The sequence below is a fragment of the Carlito syrichta genome, unplaced genomic scaffold (assembly GCF_000164805.1).
Source record: "Carlito syrichta isolate Samal-C Ts95f unplaced genomic scaffold, Tarsius_syrichta-2.0.1 Scaffold126448, whole genome shotgun sequence".
Classification (NCBI taxonomy): Eukaryota; Metazoa; Chordata; class Mammalia; order Primates; family Tarsiidae; genus Carlito; species Carlito syrichta.
Window position 1 is genome coordinate 964200 of NW_007070544.1, and position 9629 is coordinate 973828.

Below are 9629 nucleotides of genomic sequence, written 5' to 3' on the forward strand. Positions count from 1 at the left end.
GAGGGAGTTTTTAGCCAGTGAACAAATAACTGTACTCCCCTGATCTGGCCCCCAATGACTTGATTTTTACCCAAAGATAAAGGAAATACTGAAAGGAAGACATTTTGATGACATTCCGGACATCAAGGGTAATAGGATGATAGCTCTGATGGCCATTGCAGAAAGAGCTCTAAAATTGCTTTGATGAGTAGACTAGCCTTTGGCACTGATGCATAGCTCCCCAAGGGGAGTACTTCAAAGGTGACCATAGTGATATTCAGCAATGAGGTAAGGAGCACTTTTTTTAGGATGAGTTTGCGAACTTAATTGTCTTACCGTGTATATCCTGTTGGTTCTGTTTTTCTGGAGAACCCAGATGGAAATAGCCACTCTGTTCAGTTAGCAGCACAAGGGCAATAGCACATAATGCTTCTGATCAAGGGGAGAGCTGGGGCTCCAAGGCCTGCATAGCAGGTGGAAAGTAAGAGAGAAAGGAGGCAGCCCCTCAGAGATGCCAACAAGAAACTGGAGAACAAACAGAGTAAGTGAAGGACCCTGGTGCTGTGAATGGGTCTAGCAGCAAGATGCTCTCAAGAGGTATTGGGTCAATCTGTTGCATGAGACTGCTGCTCACTTCCTGTGGTCAGAACTGGCCCAGCAGGTAGGCAGGACTAAAGCCACAGGTGAAGGACATATATGACTTAAGCCAGAAAGGTGAAGAAGACCAGCAGTTGGGCTTTGGAGGCAGTGGATAGGGCAATTCTTTTGTTGTGTTAAATCTTGGAGGAGAAAAGCTTTTGAAACTTAGTGCAACAAGAGAAAACATCAGGCCAGACTCAACGGCTCATGCCTGTAATCGCAGCACTTTGGGAGACCAAAATCAGTAGGATTGCTTGAGGCCAGGAGTTTGAGACCAGTCTGGGCAACATAGTGAGACTCAGTCTCTACAAAAAACAAAAATCTTAGCCAGGCATGGTGGTGTTCACCTGTAGTACTGGGACTGACAGGCTAAGGCAGGAGGATCACTTAAGCTCAGGAGTTTGAGATTACAGTGAGTCATTATCATACCACTGCACTCCAGCCTGGCCAAGAGCAAAGCACTGATGGAAGGAAGGAAAGAAGGGAGGTAGGGAGGGAAGGAAAGAAAACACCTCACAAGGCAATGGGCTAGGTCTTGAGATGACTTGAACCTCATCCCTCTCCAGCACATGAAGTAATGAAGACCTTCTCCAGCCGTATCCCAAGTCCCAGGAGTCTACAAAGCTGCTTTGGGGAGAATATTGCATCAATTCCAGGTTAAGGGATCAGTCTCTGAATTATTTTTAATCCATAGAAATGTCCATTACAGTGAAAGTCTCTATTGATACCCTCAATATTTCCCATCTCCACCAGCCACCCCCCAAAATATCAGAAGTATTCATGAAAATAAATTTTATACTGTTCAAGAAATCAAATAAGACAAACAAATGGAAAACTATTCCATGCTCATAGAGTGGAAGAATCAACATTGTTAAGAGGTCCATCCTACCCAAAGCAATCTACAAATTCAATGCAATACCCATTAAATTACCAACATCATTCTTCTCAGACCTAGAAATGACAAAACAGAAATTCATATGGAAACATAAATGACCATGAATAGCCAAAACAATCCTCAGCAAAAGAAACAAAGGAATCACACTCCTGGACTTTAAATTTTTTATAAGGATACAATAATCAAAACGGCCTGGTATTGTTGATACAAGAATAGGCAATATAGACCAATGGAACAGGATAGAGATTCCGGAAGCAAAACCTCAATTTCTCAGCCAACTCATCACTGAAAAAGACCCTACCAACAACCACTGCAGAGAGGAGAACCTATTCAGTAAATAGTTCTAGGAAAGCTGGCTGACCACATGCAGAAGAATGAAAACAGGACCCTTATCTATCACAATACGCAAAAATCAATTCTAAAAGGATCAAAGACCTAAACATAAAACCTCAAACTATAAGAATCTTAGAAAATGCAGGGACACCCTTACAGATATTGGAATAGGCAACCAATTCCTGATCAAAACCCCCAAAGCCCATGCCATAAGGGATGAGATAGACAAGTAGGACCTCATCAAACTGAAAAGTTTCTGCAAAGCAAAAGAAACCATCAAGAGAGTACCCACAGAAGGGGAAAAATATTTGCCAACTACATATCTGACAAAGTCCTAACATCCAGGATCTGCAAGGAACTCAAATGTGCCGAAAGGAAAAAAAACAAAAACAAAAACACAGCCCTGTTAAAAAGTGGGCAAAAGACATGAATAGACACTTCTCCAAAGAAGACATATGAGCAGCCAGCAGACACATGAAAAATTAGCCTCACTAATCATCAGAGAAATGCAAATCAAAACAACACTGAAATACCACCTAACTCCAGTCATTAATAACTCAAAAAACAACAAATGCTGGAGAGGATGTAGAGAAAAGAGAACCCTTCTACACTGTTTGTAGGAGTGTAAATTAGTACAACCTCTGTGGAAAACAGTGTAGCAATTTCTAAACGATCTAAAAATCTACCTTCCATACAACCCAGCAATCCCCTTTCTGGGAATATACCAGAAACATAAATCATTCTGCAAAAAAGACACCTACGCACACATGCTTACTGTAGCACTATTCACAATAGCAAAAACATTGAACCAACCACGCTACCCACTGAAAGTGGACTGGATTTTTTTTAATGTGGTACATATACACAATGGAATATTATGCAGCCATAAAGAAGGACAAAATTATGGATTTTGCAGTAACTTGGATGGATTTAGAGTCCATCATACTTAGTGATCTTTCACAGAAACGATCTGAGTAACACAACTTCTCACTCATAAGTAGACCCTGAAAATTTATCATAATGCTACATGAAAGGTACTAGCAGTAGCAGGTCACTGCCAGGAGGAGGAGGGACACATTACACTGATAAGGGTACCTGATCCCCAAACAGGTGAAGTGGTGACCAAAGGAAGGCCCAAACTTTACCTGTACAATGACCACTTATGTACCTAACCCTGAATTGTACCCCACATCTGTAAAGTTAAAAAAAGGGGGTTAATTGTAGCAGGCCTGATTTCTGCTTGCAAGAAAAGTCCTGCTTGCAAGGTAGGCCCTTGGCTGGCATCTGGGAACTTGGATTTGAGGAATATTCTTATCATTCCTTGATAAGAAAGGCTCAGGGTACCTAAACCGTTTGTACAAACAATGTGATTTATGCTGAACACTTGGTTTCCCTCTGGAAGTCTAGAATCTTGGCGTATGCCATGAGACTTATGTGACCAGACCACAATAAAAAACCATTGGCACCAAAAAAAAAAAAAGAAAAGAATTTTTTGGATTTTGATGGAATAGAAATTCTAATTCTGGGAACAAAGATACAAATATTATCATGTTGTAAATATTAATTCTTCAAAAGACCATCAAGGGAGGATGCTCCCTTGAATGCTCCCAAAATCACAACTACTGATAACTACATCGTGCATAAATATCACATTTTATGAATACTCTTTTATTTACCCATCACATCTTGTAGGGCTGTTTCATTACTGTTTCTCATTGACAGATACAAAAAGCCATATCCAGAGGTATTGACTGACTTGTCCAAGATCATGCAACCAGGAAGTTCACGAACAGGTGTAAGTCCTAGTTCTCTGAGTATATACCTTATGCTCTGCCTCTTTCTACCACACTACATCATCTCCACTCTACACAAATCTCTTTTCCTAAGAAACAGAGGCCAGGCTACTGTGCCCCCGCATGCCTACTCTCCAAGGTGGCCCTTTGCTCGGCACTAAGCCACTACTACTCCAACTAACAACCTTGTTTTGAGAGGTCCTTTGGAAAATACTAATAAGCTCCTATGGCCTGGTTAAGACCGAATATGATGTGTAAGCCATTAAAATGTCTTTGGAGCTTCAAAAAGAAGCAAACTCTATTTCAATTGTGGCACATTCATTCCTAGATCCCACTCCTCTGGTCTGATGTGTTGTTCCTTTTAATTTCTACGTAAATCAATGTCACAAGCCACAAAAACTGTGAAATTCTGAGCTGCTATGAAAACACGACTCCTGAGGCATGTCAAAAAGAAATCAGCCAAATGCAGCAGAACTTCTTCCAAGGGAAGCTTTGCATTTTCAGCCCATTGTTTTCACCTCCATATCAAGTGCAATGAATATAACACTATAAAGTAATGGTTACTTTTACTTGTGCTCATTAAAGATGCCTTATTTATCTATCTGCATAATTTTAGAGAAAAAGAAATTACTCCAGTCAAAATTATCTATTCAAGAGTCATTTTCCATTACATGTGACAAATTGTAAAATTTGTCCTTTTTGCCATGACCATACCATAAAATCTATTACCTTTTTCCACCGTTTCCATATTTCCTTCTTACTTTATAAATAAGATGAACTTCTAAAAGAAATATCAATGGGGTTAGATCAATAGCACAATTCATTCTCTCATACATTTGGGTAAGGAAAATGGCTTAGAGACAAAGATATTTCCTTTCCCATTAGGGTAGGTTCATTGATTTATAAGATATACACACTTAGATTCCACCTAAGAGATCCCAGGAAATTCCAGGAGCCACTGACCAGTGAAAACCAAAAGGTTCAGAGTCTCAGCTTTGATGGTAGTGGAAGTAACGCATACTCAATGCATACTGAAGGCTATAGCTACTATCTCAGTTAGCTATGAAGGTTACTTGCATGATACTATGATACTTTTGCCTTTTTAGGGGCAATTCTAGCACCAGACATGGATTTTAGCCTAAAAAGCAAACCCACAGCTTTCAATGACTGATTGCCAGAGGTATTTATTCTAAGATAAGAACCTACATCTTTTCATAAATATTGTGAATTCTCAGGGTAAGTTGTCAGTTCAGCCATAGGAATTTGAGAGACTAAGATTACAATAAGACATGCTCCCTTCTTGGGTGCCCTCTCTTGCTCTCATGTGCTCATTTTGATGGAATTCACCTGCCCTATAGAGAGGCCCATGTGGTGAGAAACTGAGAGAGCTCTTCAGCCAACAGCCAGCAAGATACAAGCCCTCAGTTCAACAGCTGTAAAGAACTGAATCTGCCCACAATTTCACAAGCAAGCTTACCCTTCCATCAGATGAGACTGCAGCCCTAGTTGACATCTAGATTGCAGATTTTTGGGAAACATAGAGGTAGAGACACACAGCTAAGCTACATCCAAATTCCTGACCACAGAAATTGTGAGACAATATTTATTTGTTAAATGTGTGTTGTTTTAAGATACTAAGTTTTAGAGTAACTTTTTATGCAGCAATGGGTAACTAATACACATGATCCTTATCTTGTTCTATACCAGACACAAACTTTTTACATCCCAGTTCTGACAATTTCAGCTTTTAGTGTAGGCTAGTAAAACATGACAGGCAACCCCAGTACTATAATGTCCTTCAAAAACACTGAAGATGACAAAGAAACCCCCATTACACAGCAGACTACTAACCATATCCCTTCCCTATTTCTTGTAGTCTCAAGATCCTGGTGCCAGTTCCTGAACTCAGTGAAGCCTCCAAAGCCAGTAGAACCATGTAGCAAACACCTGGACCTCTTAGGGTCCTCCTGTCCCCTACTTTACTCTTATAAGAAGTCTGAGTTTAAAGTCATCTTCTCTGTTTTAGCATTGCTGAGGCAGATGGATACCTAATTAGTTTGCAAGATTAGTCCACAGAGTTTCAGATTCAATTCCCAGCAGCTTTGTAACACTTTTTCAAGAAGGTGAATAGTCAAGAAGCTTGTACATTTCTATGGTACTGTGGTAAATAGAAAACCAAGGAAAGAACCATTGCTTCCATTCAAGGAGTTAATGTGCTTTTAAAAAATAAATAAACCCAAGGTCATACATACCAAGTAGCAAGGAGTGAACTTCAAAGATAGCACCTCAGGAAGCACAAGCCAGAAGGTGTGGATGTTTACACTGTGTGGAACTGAAGTGTTGTCAGGTATCATACTGCAGAACAGACTGACTTCTAAGAACATTACATCTTGTCTTCCTACAAGAACAATTCTCCAGCCATACAGAAGTGTTTTGGCATCCATTAGAGCCTCATTCTGAAAAGCTCAACTATAACAGAGAGAAAAGCTGAAATCTCATCTCACCTTGAACTCAGTCTTAGAGATCAGAAAACAGAAAGTCAGTGATCTATCATGGAAACAAAAACCTGAGTACCACATGTTCTCACTCATAAGGAGACCCTGAACATTTACCATAATACTTTAAGAAAGGGCTTGGCAGTAGCTGGAAACTTCCTGGGGGTAGGAGGGCCCATAACATCAATAAGAGTGGCTGGTCTCAAACCAGGCAAAGTAAGGAGCAAACTTTACTTGTACAATGACCACTTGTATACCTAATCCTGAACGGTACCTCACATCTCTAAAATAAAATAAAAATAAACAAAGAAAGAAAGAAAACAAAATGCTCCTCATGACAGCACAAAGAGGACAGCTTTTTATACTCTTACATAAGAAATAAATGACACAAAGGCAGAATAAGATTTCCTTGGGAAAATGACTCTTTTACCTAATGGTCATAATTCTGAATACAAAGTCAGGTTCCACAATCTGTGCAAGGTCCAGACACGTAGCCATTGGGAGCCGTCAATAGAAGTGAAAGATACTCTAAAAATGGGATCAAATGGAATTTTCCTCCCTCCTCACTGCATTCTCATGGGACCACTAAGGCAGCTATGTCCACAGCAAAGAATTTGATGATTTTGTGACTTTTATCAGATACAATGTAATGGTGTTTTATGAGAACACAAAGGGTGACTGAGCAAGCTGGGTGACACTCAGCCCCAACTCTTTCTGAAACTCATGCCTAGTGGGCACAGTAAAGCTGAGACACCACCATAAAATGCATGTCCATCTCTAAAACAGATACGGGTGAACCACTCATCTCAAACGAGGTTTTGCAAAATCTGAGACTGAAAAGAGGCAGTGGCATAATAGTATCTGAGCCTCAGAATATTCCAGAGTTCTGTTCTTAAGAGAACGAAAAGGAAAAAAAGCCAACAGGAATCCCTGGTCCCCTGAGAGCCTGTCACTGACACCTCATTAGATTTCTGGGTCTGGAAAGGTCAGAAGGCCAAGAAAGAGGTTCTTAGGTATTCCTGCAATGAGTGGCCTTTCTCTCCCAGCTGGGGCTTGCTGTTACTCTCAGGTCATTATTACCCCTCTGTTCTCTACTTGCACAGCTCAAACACACCTGTCCCACCACCCATACACACACTCTCACACACAAGCCCCAAAGTCTGTTACAGATCCTTGACTCTTAAAACTGCAAAACCTATAAAAATTAAATATGCCCTTAGCATAGCTAAGGACACAGGAGTGTCCATGTGTCAACTTTCACATCTCATTTATACAAAGTACCATGAATCAAAGAAATCAGTACCTCCAATGCCCAGCCACCCAACCATTTTACAATTTTTATTCAATTCATCTCTAAACAGATCTTTGGGGCAGGAAGGAGCAGTGACTTAGTCAAAAAACCAAAATACCTTTTTTGTGCTTATGTATCCCTTTGTACAGTGAATCAAAAGGCAGCCATGTTCCTTGCTGTGTGAACCTGGGCAAGGTACTTCAGCTTCCTGAGATCGGTACCTTCATCTGTAGAACAAACTATTATGATGACTAAATAAGATAATGCCCATGAAATGCTGGGTACTTCCCGGCACATGGAAAGCGCTCAACAAGAGACTCAGAATTGATGACTTCACAAGTCTTTGACCTTGGTAGAACATGAAGATAAACAACAATGGCCCTAAGAAAATAATCTCTCTGGATGCAGGAGATATCAATCTTTGTAGTTTATGAGCAGTTTGATATCAAGGGAGCACCAGTCATCATGGGTTGAAGGTATCTTGGATGAATTATGAATAGTTCTAATGGCAGATACATACATTATGTATGATAAGTTGATAATAAATTGATAGAATAGATTTAATCCATGTTTACAGCTTGCGCAAGAAACATTGAAAATTGAGAGAGAATCAGCCTTTAAGTGCAAAACCAATAGGAAAAGAGGAAGTCAAGTTATCTCTCTTTGCAGACGACATGATCATGTACCTTGAAAACCCAAGAGAATCTGTCAAAAGCCTCCTTGCACTGATAAAGGACTTTGGCAAAGTCTCAGGGTATAAAATAAACATGCAAAAGACAATCGCACTTCTTTACACCAATAACAAACAAACAGAAACCCAAATAAAAAGCACAATCCCATTCACAATAGCCACAAAAAAAGAAAAGAAAAGAAATACCTTGGCATCTTTCTAACCAGGGATGTGAAAGACCTTTACAATGAAAACTACAAAACACTGCTCAAAGAAATCAAAGATAGCCGGGCTCGGTGGCTCAGCCTGTAATCCCACGCCTTTGGGAGGCTGGGGTGAGTGGACTGCCTGAGCCTGTGGTTTCGAGACCCACCTGGGCAGCAAGACCTCATCTCTACAATAAATCAAAAAATCAGCCAGGCATGGTAGCGCATGCCTGTAGTTCCGGCTACTTGGAAGGCTGAGGTGGAAGGATTGCCGGAGCCCAGCAGGTCGAGGCTGCAGTGGCTGGGAGTGGCCACTGCACTCTAGTCTGGGCAACAGAGTGAGACTCCAACTCAAAAAAAAAAAAGAAAAAGAAATCAAAGATGACACAAACAAGTGGAAAAATATCCCATGCTCATGGATTAGAAGAATCAACATTGTGAAGATGACCATCTTACCTCAGGCAATCTACAGATTTAATGCAATACCCATCAAATTACCAGCAACATTCTTCTCAGAGCTAGAAAAAACAATACAGGAATTCATATGGAAACACAAACGACCAAGAATAGCCAGAACAATCCTCAGCAAAAAAAAAAAACAAAGCAGGCGGTATCACATTACCAGACTTCAAACTTTACTATAAAGCTACAATAATCAAAACAGCTTGGTATTGGTACAGAAACAGGCATATAGACTGATGGAATAGAATTGAGATTCCAGCAGCAAAACCTCAATTTGTCAACCAACTCTTCTTCGACAAAGCCTCCACCTACCACTGTGGAGAGAAGAACCTATTCAGTATATGGTGCTGGGAAAACTGGCTGACCACATGCAGAAGACTCAGACAAGACCCCTATCTGTCCCCATATACAAAAATTAACCCTAAATGGATCAGAGACCTAAATGTAAAACCTCAAACCATAAGAACCTTAGAAAATGCAGGACACACCCTTACGGAAGTTGGAACTGGCATCCAATTCCTGAACAAAACCCAAAACGCATGGACCGTAAGAGATAAGATAGACAAGTGGGACCTCATTAAACTGACAAGCTTCTGCAAAGTCAAAGAAACTATCAAGAGAGCAAGAAGACAGCCCACAGACTGGGAAAAAGTATTTGCCAACTCCATGTCTGACAAAGGTCTAACATCTTGGATCTACAAGGAGCTCAAATGTGCTGAAAAGAAAAAAACAAACAACCACATTACAAAGTGGGCAAAAGATATGAACAGACACTTCACAAAAGAAGACATACGAACGGCCAACAGACACATGAAGAAATGTTCAACCTCACTAATCATCAAGGAGATGCAAATTAAAACTACACG